We start from the raw sequence: 14,575 nt of genomic DNA, 5'->3' as shown, positions 1-14,575 counted from the left end.
TGGACTCCAGCTGGTCTTCTACCTCTGAGGCCTCCTCCGTGTCAGCCTCAGAGTCCTCGGAGGAGGATGAGGAGCCATCCTCGCACTAGAAGTGCATGATAATGCCCAGAGCCTCCTGTGTGCTGCAATGTCTGTCTGCCATCTCCAAAATGACGGCTCATGCAATACTGCTCATACTGATGATCACGGCTGCAGTGCACCTGCATAAACAACCTGAGTGAGAACCAAGTTTGTTTTGGTTCTCGTGCTACTCATTGTTTTTATTATTGAATTAGTTTAGAAGGCAGAGTGTGGCTTCAAAGAGAAAAGATTTATGAAGATGGACACACACACACACACACACACACACACACACACACACACACACACACACACACACACACACACACACACACACACACCATTATCCAACATCAAAGACGACACACACACTTGTCATTTCAGTAGCAAGGCCCCTTGCAGAAAACAGTAAAAAGAGTGACCTTTTGCGACATGCTTAAAATGGGGGGAAAGTAGCGCCACCTGGTGGACAGATATACAACTGTTAAATGAAAAGCCAGTAGTCCAAAAGGAGATATTAGGAATGCATTCGTTATGTTAAGATAAATGTGGGATAAAAAAAAGCCGTTTTCAATGGGACATTTTTTGTCGCTAGGAACAAATGTGTGGGTTTTTGTGTAGCCATTTGTGGTTAACAAACTGAGATGACAATTCTAAAATGTTTCAAAAATGAATATCTTCTGGAAAATGTGAGCTATATTCTTTTAAAACAGACAAAATGGCTTGAAAATAAAAACGGAATGGCACAAAATGTCCCCAGGAACTCTTAAGGGTAACCTGTGGCTTCAGCCTGCAAACGCTACAATAAACTTAATTCAACAGAAGTAAAGTTAAAGCAACTCTCAATAATTCTCAGTTATTGGGCCAGGGTCAACCATGTGTTTTTAATTTACAAAGTGAATTATTTTTATACCAAAATGTGCTCAAGCATTCAGAAAAAAAAAACTCAAATGAAAATGCATAATTTCAGTGCCAGTTACATTTGAATAACATCAATATAAAAATAAAACATTTTCTTTCAAAATGGCTGCGCTGTAAATGGACTTTCACATGTACTTGCTGGAGTAGACCCTTTTAGACATGGACACCGTCTGGTTCGATGTTAACATCATAGTGAGATAATATCAAAAGGAAAGCTATTATTAAGTGTGTGTCTGGGTCTGTCCCCGTACACACACAACATGAAATAGATGAATCCAGGTCATAACATGTTGGATAGAGTGCTGATATAATCGATTGATGTGATGATAAATTCATCCTTTGATGCACACAGAAGAATGGTAAAGAGGGATTATATTAGGATTCATATGATGTGACTTTTGGTAGTTTTGAAAGAGCAACAAAGAATAACAGAGCATACTTTTAATAACAACATATATAATTATGTTTAAGTGAAAAACATAATTCTACATCTTTCATTTTAATATTTTGACTGCCCCAAATATCTTTGGATACATTTCTTCTATGAGTTGTGTTTTAGTAGAAGTGAATATAGTCAGAGAAACAGAAGGAATAAAGAAATAAAAAGTAAGTAGAAGAAATGTGGACACGTCTGCTTCATTGTATTTAGCTCTATGGTGAATAATAATAATGATTTTAAATACAAAATTGTGGTGTTTTATTAAAGTGGTTTGTGATGCCTGATACAAACACTGTGTAGATTCAGTATTGTTACATTTTACAAGGCTTACTCAGATGGTTCACACACTGAAACATAATGCAGACTCCATGTATTAAAAGCAATAAACATGACATCACATGCTGAACATTTGTGTTTTCTTTGGTGTCTGGTCATGTGGAAGACATGAAATCATATAATATGTGGAAACAACTTGGATGTGTATGTAGGCCTACATGTTTAAATGAGGCCTGTCAGATCGTGTGGTACATGTATGTCCTTGTAAGGCCAAGTAGAACACAAAGGTCTCAGTAGGTACCATGTCTGAAAAATGAAATATTAATCATATATTTCTGATGTTTTATAGCCTACTGCACCTATATTTCTTCTTAATATTCATAATAAAAAAACTTTAAAGCACTTGTTAAAAAACATAAAAAACATAAAAAAAAATAGCAAAAATATGACAGCTGGAAATATGCGGAGAATATGAACGGATAGAGAAAAGTTCATGGTTTTTTTAAATTTGAGATTTAAATCACATACTTTCGTTGGTCGTTACATTTACGTGTGATTTAATATCATATGTCTCTGCTGACATGGCTTTGCTTTCTAGTAAAGAAATATTTCACATTGTTATGTGATATCTTCCCATTTGTCATGTCGTTAGCCTAATAGCATAATTGCCTAAGTCATATTTGAACGTTTTCGGAAAAAGAGAAAAAACACAATTTCTAGCAAGCAGATTGGTATTTTTTATTGATAATGTAACAGCAAGTTCAACCAGACCTGTGAACAAGTTTGAAAAAAAAAAAAAGACACAACATCAACTCCATAACAAATAAAAGTGACTTAGGCAGAATATGTCATGACTTAGGCATTTTTTTCTCTTACAGTATATGTATATAATGATAACATAACCAAGTCTAACCTTATCTAAGGTGTTTTAAAGTATAATCTTAACAAAGTTGTTTTAAAGTTTAACCTTGCCTAAGTTGTTTTAACCTTACCTAAGTTGTTTTCACCTTAACTAAGTTGTTTTAACCTTAACTAAGTTGTTTTCACCTTACCTAAGTTGTTTTCACCTTAACTAAGTTGTTTTAACCTTAACTAAGTTGTTTTAACCTTACCTAAGTTGTTTTCACCTTAACTAAGTTGTTTTCACCTCAACTAGGTTTTTTTTACACTCACCTAAGTTGTTTTAACCTTGCCTTGAACTCCTTTTCAGCTGTCTAATGATGAGGGAGGTCATCATAGTACTGGTGGGCCACTCTTGGTAGTACTGGTTTCATTGCCTGCAAGTCATTGAATTTCCTGAGAGTAATTGGCAGTTGGGCAGGAAAGAGTGGGACCCACTGGAATGATTCATCGGGGAGGCTGAGTCGCTGACACACAGTTCCTAATCTCCTTGATTGACTGAGAGTACATTTACTGTCTAGAAAGTTGAAGGAATAAACCAGCTTACCAAATGAATTGAAGAGAAGATCTAATGCTTCACTTCTGTTAAACTTTCTTATGCGATCAGCCATGTTTGTTTATACCGGCAAACATGCCTAAGTCAAAAAGATGACTTGGGCAGATAGTGATTTTGGACTCTAAAAAGTGTTCTGATAGGTTGAGGACATAGCCAATAAGGCAAGGTGATGCAGCAGTGGTAGGAGAGGAAGGTTAGGCAGATATCTCAATTTGGCCAAAAAATGACTTAGGCAATTATGCTATTAGGCTAACGATGTGTAGCCTACTGGAAGCACATATGCCGATTATGCAATCAATACGTGTGATTCGGTTGGTAGTCGATTCTCGAGTCGTTCCTCCTCCTCCCCATCACCTGCCCGCCAACCCCTGGGTTTCGTGCGGAGCGCGTGCACGCGGCGACACAACCAGGGATGCGCGCTCGCAGAGCAGAGAGAAAACAGCTGAAGGAGGGGAAGAGTGCAGACTCCCCGAGAGAGAGAGAGAGAGAGAGAGAGAGAGAGAGAGAGAGAGAGAGAGAGAGAGAGAGAGAGAGAGAGAGAGAGAGAGCTGCACCGCATTGACAGGAAACACGGAGTCAGAGCTCCGGTAACGCCGACAACACCGGGGTGGATAGTTCCCCGATGCCGCTGCGGAGTTGACGTCTCCCGGTGCCGACAGCAGAGCAGCGACGGAGTAGCAGGTAAGCGGACACTTTCTACTTCCATGCGGTGTAGTTGGAGCTCCCACCGCGCTGACGCATCGGGTGGTGTCCCGGTGGTGGCGGGGCCAGACCCGGATGACGATGATGAGAACCGAGGGTGTGAAAAATGACAGCAGGGCATGAATGCAGCTCCGGTCCCGTCCAGGAGGCTCGGGACGCTGTTGCCCGGTGTCAGTGCAACGTTTCCCGGGGAAGCCGGTGCACACGGGCCCCCGCCTCTCTGCGCATCTTCTGGATGATGCTGCGGTTTCGTGGGGATTTTTTTGCTGCTCTGCGCAAATAGCTCCTAAAGGTACCAAAGTCCGGGGAAATGAGCGGGCCGGCCTCGCCGTCTGCATCTGCAGAGGCCCGTGTGTGTGTGTGTGTGTGTGTGTGTGTGTGTGTGTGTGTGTGTGTGTGTGTGAGAGGACCGGTGTCATTGCAGAGGACGGGGACGTTTAAAGGGCTGTCAAGTTGGGCTGGCTGGGTTAGGCCCGGGGCTGCAGCCTGGGTGAGTCAGGTCTGTCTCCCCACTGGAAGTGGATCAGAGCACACCTGGATGTGAAGGAGGACACCCCCCCCCCCCCCCCCCCCCCCCCCCACACACACACACACACACACACACAAACACACACACACACACACACACACACACACACACACACACACACACACACACACACACACAGCATTCATGGTGGATTTCATTTCGTCACCCAATAGATGACATACAAGTATTCCTCTGGTGTTAGTATGTCCTCCATAGAACAATACTTGGTGACCTTGGTTATGGTATCTTATGTGTCCTATAGTATTACTATGCTAGTCCCACACTGTCTGCACTCAGTAGTTGCATGATCAAATCTGTTGTGTTACAGTCGTAATGTCTCCACGGAAGATTATAACAAATAGTGAGCTAGTGACCTGAAGGATGTTACTACATAGTGTTTCTTCTGTCATATTGTAGTTACCTGGAAGGGTTTATTAATATGTTGTGTGTGTACTGTATCGTGGATTGGATTTATCTACTGCTGACCATTGACTGACAACTTCTCATTTTTTTTATTTTCCCTTTTGTTCGGCTGTTGATATCCTTTAGGTTGGGATGCAGCGCTTTAGGAATACTCCGTCACAAGTACACGTCCTTTATTCACAGTTTTACTGAAGTTGAAGTATACAAAAGTGCAATCAGTGGAAATGTACTACAACATGCACCAAATGTACTAAGAATGCAGAAGCACATTTATAAAGGAGTAGGCTTGGGCCGGTTTAAAGATCTTCAAACCAGTTTGATACAAAGACCAGACCGAACCGGTGATACCGACCTTTCCCACTAGGCGTCGCACTTGCCACATCAGACTTTTTACCTTCTTCGGATCAACGTTAATCGACTCATTAAATGCTCCGGTGGCGCATCGCCTAGCAACACGCCTTTAAAACGTCGCCGTAAACAAACAAGGTACGATGGGCATCTTCCCCTCCCACCTCCACTGAAACGTGATCTCTGGCTTCGCTCGGCAGTGAGTCGGTCGCACTTCACCGGCCAACTCGACACTCACTGATCCGTTTATACATAAACACAATATTATGTTAATAACTTGTCATTATTGCTGCTTATTACCAATAAAAGACACGTTGATTTAGTGCCGTGACGCCGTCGGCACAGGTCACGGATGTTTCTTATTTTCCAGGACGTGTCATAAGGATAAATGCCGGTTCCACCAGTTTGTGCATAAATTAAACCGGTTTAGCCCGTACACCGAACCGGACCGGTGAAACCGGATATCGGCCCAACCCTATAAAGTAGCACTGAAATATTTTGGTAAAGTACAGGTACAATGTTGTTTAGATGCCAATGCAACATTGTTGTGTGTGTGTTTGTGTGTGTGTGTGTGTGTGTGTGTGTGGGGGGGGGGGGGGGTAGTGATGTCATAAGTAGTACAGGAATGGGGTGGATGTTGCAAAAATGACAACAGCAGAGGAATGAACAGTTTCATGTTTGAAGGCAACAATGTGATTGGCTCGGGGAGACCGTGGCAAAGTGTTATTGGTGTGACGTCAAATAGTGAACGCCCTCAGTCAGCTGATTGAGCGGAAGAGAGAGCGAGAGACGGAAGAGAGAGAGAGTGTGAATGAATGAGCGCTTCGTCAGCATCTTCCTGACGTCCTCTTCGTTGGGGTTTAATTGACTTTGTAGAAACGGAACTGTACGCAGAATATGTGTGATTAATTTCCTTTCATTTCCTTCTACTTGTTATTGAATCACAACACATCCTCAGACATTTTGTCATCAGACTACATTTGTCCTTGAAAGGGTTGATAAGGAAAGAACTTGTCTGGTGCTCAATAGTGAGTTTCCATGACCTATTATATCCCTCTGAATGTCTCTTGGCATTCCTATAGTGTTCTTACACGAGCTGTGTCTGTGTAATAGAAAGGTTTGCTTATTGACGGGTGTAATGAGAGCCCAATGATGCAGCCAGCCAGTGTCTTATGGGAGTACATGTGTGAGTGAGAGTTTATTCTGACATAAAGTCTATAGAGAAAGGCTTTTCCCAGCAGAGGACATATGAAGTGCACAAAGAACCATCCATGTTAAGATCAAACAGATCCTTGACCTCAGCGATATCACCATCTATCATACATACATATACAAACAATGTGGAGAGTCCGATATTCTTTGAAGAATGTTCAATCTCATTTAAAACATCATGGAAATGAATACATCTAAGACATTATGATAAGTAGTATAGGAATTAATACAGTGAAATGAACTGAGCAGCAAACTGGGAAATATTTCATTCTGTTTTCATATTTATCTCAGTGACAGAATTCTATTAGTTCATTTTGACTTAATTGTAGGGATCTTTTATTGAAAACATATAGAAATGTATCGGAATATTCTCTCAAAGAAACTCATTTATTGAAAGATGGATGCTGTTTTGGATATGTGGCTTAGTAAATGCAGACAGCTGTTCATTATTAGTTCGTGTTGATTTTCATATCGGTATGTATGTACACACACACACACACACACACACACACACACACACACACACACACACACACACACACACACACACACACACACACACACACAGGGCTTTCATCAGATGAGAGAAGCATATATATAGTATATATATAAAAATATAGTATAATCATTTTTAAAAGGATGCATTCATTGGTGATTTAGTTCATATCATGGAAAATGCCACTGTTGGACATAAAGTTGTTTCATATTTAATGCTAAGATTTGATGAGCCTGAAGTTTTCTGTTCAGCACTGCTTTGAATCAGAATGGTGCTTCAATGAACATTTACACACTATAGTACTATCCATCCATCCATCCATTGTCTACCGCTTATCCTGTATTCAGGGTCGCGGGGGGGCTGGAGCCGATCCCAGCTGTCAGGTTACACCCTGGACAGGTAACCAGTCTATCACAGGGCTGATATATAGAGACAAACAACCATTCACGCTCACATTCACAACTACGGGACATTTAGAGTCACCAATGAACCTATCCCCATCCTGCATGTCTTTGGACTGTGGGAGGAAGCCGGAGAACCCGGAGAGAATCCACACTTACACGGGGAGAACATGCAAACTCCATACAGAAGGAACCCGGGGCCGACCCAGGAATCGAACCCAGGACCCTCTTGCTGTAGTACCCACTACACCACCGTGCAGCCCACTATAGTACTATTATTTGCATATTCTATACGTCGGCAGTGAGCACATTTACAGGTTTTAGTAATCTCTTGTTTGTCGTGGAAATTGGTGAGGGGTCATAGGTCAAAACATGTTTAATGTGTTTCTCGACATGTGGGATGGATGCACCGTTAGTAATGCCCATAATTATTCTTATTATAAATGTTTTTATTATATTTTCACAAAATAGGGTGGAATTTCCTTAAAAAGTCAACTATACCAAACTGTGTGTATCTGAGAGCATACAACCATTTGCCCTGCAACACAATGTCTATACGGTACTTCATTGTGTTCTTTATTGTTTTTTTGAGGACCCCCTCGAAAACGAGATGCTGCATCTCAAGGGGTTATCCTCCAATAAAGACATTTGAATAATAATTAGAGGGATAATCGGAAGGTCATTTACATTTGTTCAGGAAGTATTTCATTTGATGTACTGTTGTTGAAGGAACAACCTTTGGACATGTGGGATCATACAATTTGAATGAACATTGGTCAAGCAATCAGCCAATAGGATGTGGAGAGGAGTCGGTCTGCTGGTGGGTTGGTGTGAGCAGCAGTTTGCTCAGCTGAGCTCAACATACAGGAAGTCACATTCAGCATAGCTTTGTCTGAGGCTGCAGACACACACACACACACACACACACACACACACACACACACACACACACACACACACATTTCCTGATTCAGAGGATCCAACGTGTGCTGGTGATGATTGGATTTCAATCAACATGGGTCTTCAGAGGATCCACTTCCTGAATTTGGAGACAGCTAATGAGAAGACTCCGTTCTGCCCGATGAAGACATTTTGGAGGTTGATACACACATGAACTCCACCAACTACTTCTGAAACCACAACCAAAAATGGTTGACAGACCAGAAACCCTTAAGAAGATATTACATCAAAACAACATCTCTACCTTTGAAAAGATGGCCTCCTCATATCTAAATGACACACTGTTTAATAACACAGCAGTAGCAGATATACTTTAATATGATATGTTAAACCAGTCAACATTAATTCCTCTCTGTCCTCTAGAGGTGGGAGAAATAATGGATTCTATGATGCATAACGATGCTTTGAAGTCTATAATCGATTACATTTATTTTTTTTTTGGGGGGGGGGGGGGGGGGGGGGGCAATCTTTCACATTTTATGTAAGTTATGTAGCACAGCAACAGTATCATACACATAATAATTGGTTTGAATAATTGGAAGAAAAAATTCTCATTATATTTAAATCCAAAACAGATGCCTCATGAGCAGAGTTGGAATTTCATCACTTTAAGGGCACCAAGGCCATTGAGTAAAGTGAGATTGATACCATAACATCCTAATTCATAATAAAACATGAATTATTTATTAACCAATATCAAGTTAATGTTACATTGGAAAAAATGTTTTAAATTACATCCTACCAAGGAATTACACTTGAAAGCAAAACATATTATGTATTAAATCTTTATATATATATATATATATATATATATTAGGGGTGAGTATTGGCAAGAACCTCACGATACAATACATATCACGATACTTTGGTCATGATACGATATATGTCACAATATCACGATATTGCGATATAAATAAACACAAATACCTGTATATGTACGTCAGATGATATTGATCAGAGGACAAATTGAGTCAAAACTATTTCATTCAAAACAGCCTCTCCATTTTATTAGTTACCATGAAATTCACTGGAATAAATATAGAAAATAAAATGATATATCAGGGTTTCCCGCAGCGCTTTCCTGTTAAGGCGGCCGCCTTAACAACAAAGGGCTGCCGCCTAAACTAACGTCTTAAAAAAAAAAGAAAAAGAAAAAAAAAAAAAATCCATATACTAGCATTATTCGCCGCAGTGTTTCCCCTACCATTGTACAGGCCGGGCAGGGCCTCCAGGCATAGGCGTAATTTATGGGGGGGATGGGTGGGTTGCAACCCACCCAATAATCCAAACCAGCCACCACAACCCACCCAATTTGATATCATAATTATTGATATTGAATGTTAAGCATTATAATCACAACGGTGTGGTAGATTTTCTCAATTTACCAGTAAAAAATAGTGACGTTTGTCTGTGCCCCCTCCCGCTCTGAGATTTGGTTTCGCCCACCTTGCCGGACCTGCGCTTCTCTACTGTCTCTCCGGTCTCTCCCCGCATCAGCGGTGGTATGAAGAAAGCACGCGAAAAAAAGCAAAAGAATAAAAGTATCTTCCCAACAGGAGGTAGCTACTGCTAGGGCTCCAGTGCCACCACTCACGAGTCAAATCATGTTACTGAACAAAAGTTAGTTTGTCCCCCCCCCCCCAGCCGGCGAGTTCGACAGTGCGTGTGCGTATAGCCTCGTTCACATACGCCACTACTCGCCACTCGCTTTCTCGCTGAATTCTACTCGCTGGCAAAAAAAAATTCACTGCCGCCGGCGACTTCAAACGGCAACTATCTGTGGAACTCTCTGTTGACGTCAACTGTCGATCATCTCTATTCTACATTGTGATTGGTACTCGCTTCACTCACATCGCAGAAAGTTAAAATAATTTGATCTCCGATCGACCACATCGCATCGCCTGTCCTGACCACATTCCACTAGAACACATTCACATTAATTGACAGTTGTCTCTCAGAGATGGGCGAGTGGCGACGTATGTGAACGAGGCTTTAGTCAAAACCAAAACACCAAGGAAGGCTGAGGAATAGTCACCCACTTATATTATTATTATTATTATTATTATTATTATTATTATTATTATTATTATTATAATAATAATAATAAACAAATTGTGTTTTAGTCATTTTTGTTTTCATCTTTTCTTGAATGCTTAAACTCATCAACCCCATTTAGTATGTCAACATTTGTATCAGTACCAGCAGTTTGTAAGAAATTGGTCAGTAATTGATATGTCATATTTTGTTTCTCAGAATTCACCAAATTGATGCATTAAAATTAAATTATTTAAAATTTTCTCCCGGGGGGGCATGCCCCCGGACCCCCCTACAGGATCGCAATCCCCCCACCATAGTCTCCAAAGATATATATATATATATACACCTGCTTCACAGGCGGAAATCTCAACCCCCCCAATGTTCAACTCCAAGTTACGCCCTTGCCTCCAGGCCAAAAAGAAATTAACATATGCCAAAAATAAGCCACCTATCAATTCATTCATAAATCAATAATCATTTACATGGGGGGGAGACACCCCCTGTGGGGGGAGGATTGTTTTTGATAAGCTGTGGAACTCTGAGTTAACCTATTTCTACCTGAATTTCTATGAACTATTAAGCTGTTGAGTAAACCCATGACTTATATTTTACTTCATAAAATAAGACATGCACTCATATGTCGTTGTAGTGTTTTACAGTATCTGTAGCTATTAATGTGATGCTCATCATCCCCCCCCCCCTGACAGACACCACCTTAACTAACACATTTTCTGGGGGAAACACTGATATTATATGTACCGCATCCAGGCATGATTGAGCCTAAAGTCCGGATTGTTTGATTAGTGTGGCCGTACAATGTTTTTTTTCATGGGCATCAAGGCCAAAGTGTGGGGCAACGGTGGTGGCCGACGTGAAGCTCCCACCCTGAGGCATCGAGAATCGTTTACTAAAGATTCCCGCCGCTCCTGTCCTGACTGTCTGCTGTTGGCTTCCATCTTGAATGTAGGCCATCTGCAGATCTAGATCTACCAGAGCGTGCCCTGCTTCTGAATGGATTATGTTTTTTTTTCCACTATGAATTAAAGATGTCAAAGCGGTCAGAACAGCTTCCATGTGAACGTGACCTGGAGCCAGGCTTTCTTTGCTGGGCTCCAGTGGGCTCATACCATCTGTCAGCGGTGCCTTCATGGTCCGTGGGGTTCTGTACTGAAACCCATCCAGTCGGTTATGAGGAAATGCTTGAAAGTGCATCAAACCCATAACCAAATGAGGGTGGATATGTGTTTCTTTGCTGGGAAATCTGACACAAGCGTGTCAGGTGTCAACGGTTGGATTGACTCCGTTGCATCAACGACAGGCGAGGAAGCAGAGAGGCGTGTGTGAGGCAACGCTGCTATTCACTCACCTTGAAGTGTTGAGGAAACGTGCCTCCGTGGTGAAAGAAGAATCCCAAAGTGTATGGATTTCTGCAGGGTAACACAGGGTCTTTAAATACAACAGGATATGTTGGGTGTTGGGTATTCTTTGAAGACACATTCAGGCGTGATGTGATGGTTGGGATGTTTTACAATGTGGGTGTCTCTCCATGTCAACGACGGATCCTTGGTCATCTGATCCTGATGAAGCACGTCTCCAAAACATACCACACACACACACACACACACACACACATACACATACACACCAACATAGACACATACAGACATTTACATACATCCATAGACACATACAGAAATATAAATGACAGAATAAAAACTAGAATAAAAAAATAGGGTGTTCAGTCGTTGATTTTGACAGCCCTAATATAAAAAAGCCCTCCATTTCTTCTGGACACACTTGCTAGGCTGTTCCTTGCTAGGAAGGACCCGTTCTACCGAGGAAGCATCCTTGACTTCACTCATATGAAGTTTATTTCACTTTTATTGGAGAGTTGACAGTGACAGACAGGAAACGGCAGGCAACAAAGGTCCCTGACTGATTAGGAGTTGCCACGTTGTATAGTTATTAAGTTATTATGCTTTCTCACTGCATGCAATGCATGAATATGTTCTTCATCTCAGCTGCTGTGGTAACATCATCCAAAAATAGATTTTCAACAAGTTGACCGTTGTGTCGTCTATGACAGACAGTAAAACCTGATTCCAGCTAGGGGCGTGGGATTCCAGTAATTTTGATTTTGGGGCCTTCAAACCACATTAATTCAGTAGCCTTTAACTTGACAGAGCGTGGCCCCCTTTGATAAAGAACATAGAACAACATCTTACATCCATAATCCTGTAATTATTCCCTTAAAGCTTCTTTCTAAAAACCCTCGGCTCCTTCTGAAAGTTATCAAACAAAGCTGCAGTTCAGGTTTGTGGCCAGCAGATGTCGGTGTTGTAACACACAACTCATCCTCCATGTGTGTCCTACAGTCAAACACCAAACAAACTTTATCTTAATGGAACATTTACACGGGAGGTGGCTAGTTTAAGTACACACAGAATACACAACACATCTCTAAAGAAATACTCTTATGTAAATATGAATCCACCTTTGGTGTCAGCAGTGCTGCTGCATACAGAGCATCAGCAACTCCGTAGTGCCTGTGTAACAGAGTCAAATATACATTTATAATATGCACTATTCTAATTACACAAAGCACATACAAGTACACTAAATACACTTCCAATTGTGCTTTTTAAAGTCAACTAAAATGCACAAAATGAGTTGTTCAATATGTGCAAATTTCAAGTTAAATAATCATTAACACACTTGAATTATACTGATGATTGGTGTGTCTGTAAGTACACCCAAGTATACAAAAATGTAATGTACTGAGTATATTTATTTTTCACCAGGGCATTTTGTCTGATTCCGTATTTCATTGCTGTTTTTAGTGACTGTTCCACCCTGACACACACTGAATACATAAAAACAAATGAGGAAGAAGTACTTAGTAACATTGGCACACAGAAACATATCAATCGAGACATTATTAATCAAAGAGCGGTACAAAGAGTCCGTTGTACCCAGCAGGCCTGGCTGCTTCCCAGTGAACCTCTTTCTTGGCTCCCATTCAGTTCAATGGATGCTGATGAGACGTAGCCAGGCCAGTTGGATTGTGGGTAGGATGGGTAAATTAATTGGGCATTAGGAAAGCTCGCTGGCATCGCCATGATCACCTGGCATTGTGTGTGTGTGTCTAGTTATGTGTGTGTGCTGCTCAGGTCACCAACTTTCTGCAGAGTCAATGACTACAGACCTCCAAACTTCATGTGGCCTTCAGATTAGCTCAAGAACAGCATAGAGAGCTTCATGGAATGGGTTTCCATGGCGATCAGCTGCATCCAAGCCATACATCAGCAAGTACAATGCAAAGCGTCAAATGACTTGACTCGTGCAGAAAGCTGTCGCAGATGATGAAGTTCACAACCAAACCTTTATCGTCTTTGACATTTCCAAAGTGAATGTTCTTGACAGTCAGACAGGTGTGTCTTTTTCTCCATGGCTCGTCCCTGCTGCACGATCCACATCCTTTCACTCTACAGCCGTCCTTCAGTGGAAAACCTTCCCCCATCAGGCCCCGGCTCCTCTCAGGTTACCTGAGCGGTGCCTTCAATGTCCAGCACTTTTTTCTTTTTTTCTATTTTTAAAAGCCTCACAGAAGCTGCTGTTTCCTCAGTGGGCAGGGAGGGATGAGAGAAAAGAAGATGGTGGGAATGTAAGAGAGGCAAAAGGGAGACGGAGGAAGATTGAAGGATGAAAATAGAGCAGAATTAGAGTCTGGACTGAAGGGCAATGGCTCAGCGCTGTCTGGCAGGCTGCCAGGTGGAGAGAGGATAAATCGAGGAGGGAGGGGAGCGTCATGGAGTCTGGTACTGCTCCAGGCCTCGGTCTCCACTGAGACCGCTGACTGCATGAAGAGAAGCTGGAAACAGGGAGGAGAGGGTGTCCGACTCAGAAGATTCCACTGCTGATATTGTTGGATTCATCCTGCTAAAAGCAGTTGAATATCATAACTTGAATATTATGTCTGGTGATTTAAGGAGGTACCATAAAACCCCAAAGAAGCTCTCATGAGACCATGTCAGGAAGCAACCATGTTAGGATTGTTTAGTTTAATCCAGTTTGATTTTGTTTTGGGTTTGAGGCATTGGAAGATCATCATGAATATAGATGGTATTGATATTAGTTTGTGGAATTTGTGTGCTCCTCCCCCACGACCACCGAGCTCCCTCCCCTCGACTTCGTGCCCGTCATTGCGTGTGCACCAGATTTCTGTGAGCCCGCCCGTCACTTCAGCGTCTTTCTTTTTTTCCTTCTTTTCTACAGGTGTTTTCTTTTCCTTGGTTGTTTTGGACCTCCTAGCTTC

General features: G+C 41.7%; 1 protein-coding gene across 1 annotated transcript in view; it reads left to right on the top strand.

The window, feature by feature from the left end:
* Positions 1-3,817: 3,817 nt before the first annotated feature.
* nfasca (neurofascin homolog (chicken) a) overlaps positions 3,818-14,575 on the top strand; it is a 155,486-nt gene continuing 144,728 nt past the window's right edge. Inside the window, exon 1 of the mRNA XM_084025408.1 lies at positions 3,818-3,833. The gene's annotated coding sequence lies outside the window, so the exon portion shown is untranslated. The remainder of the gene's footprint in view (positions 3,834-14,575) is intronic.

This window comes from Eutrigla gurnardus, assembly GCF_963514095.1.
Source record: "Eutrigla gurnardus genome assembly, chromosome: 2".
Classification (NCBI taxonomy): Eukaryota; Metazoa; Chordata; class Actinopteri; order Perciformes; family Triglidae; genus Eutrigla; species Eutrigla gurnardus.
This window is presented reverse-complemented; position numbering and strand designations above follow the sequence as displayed.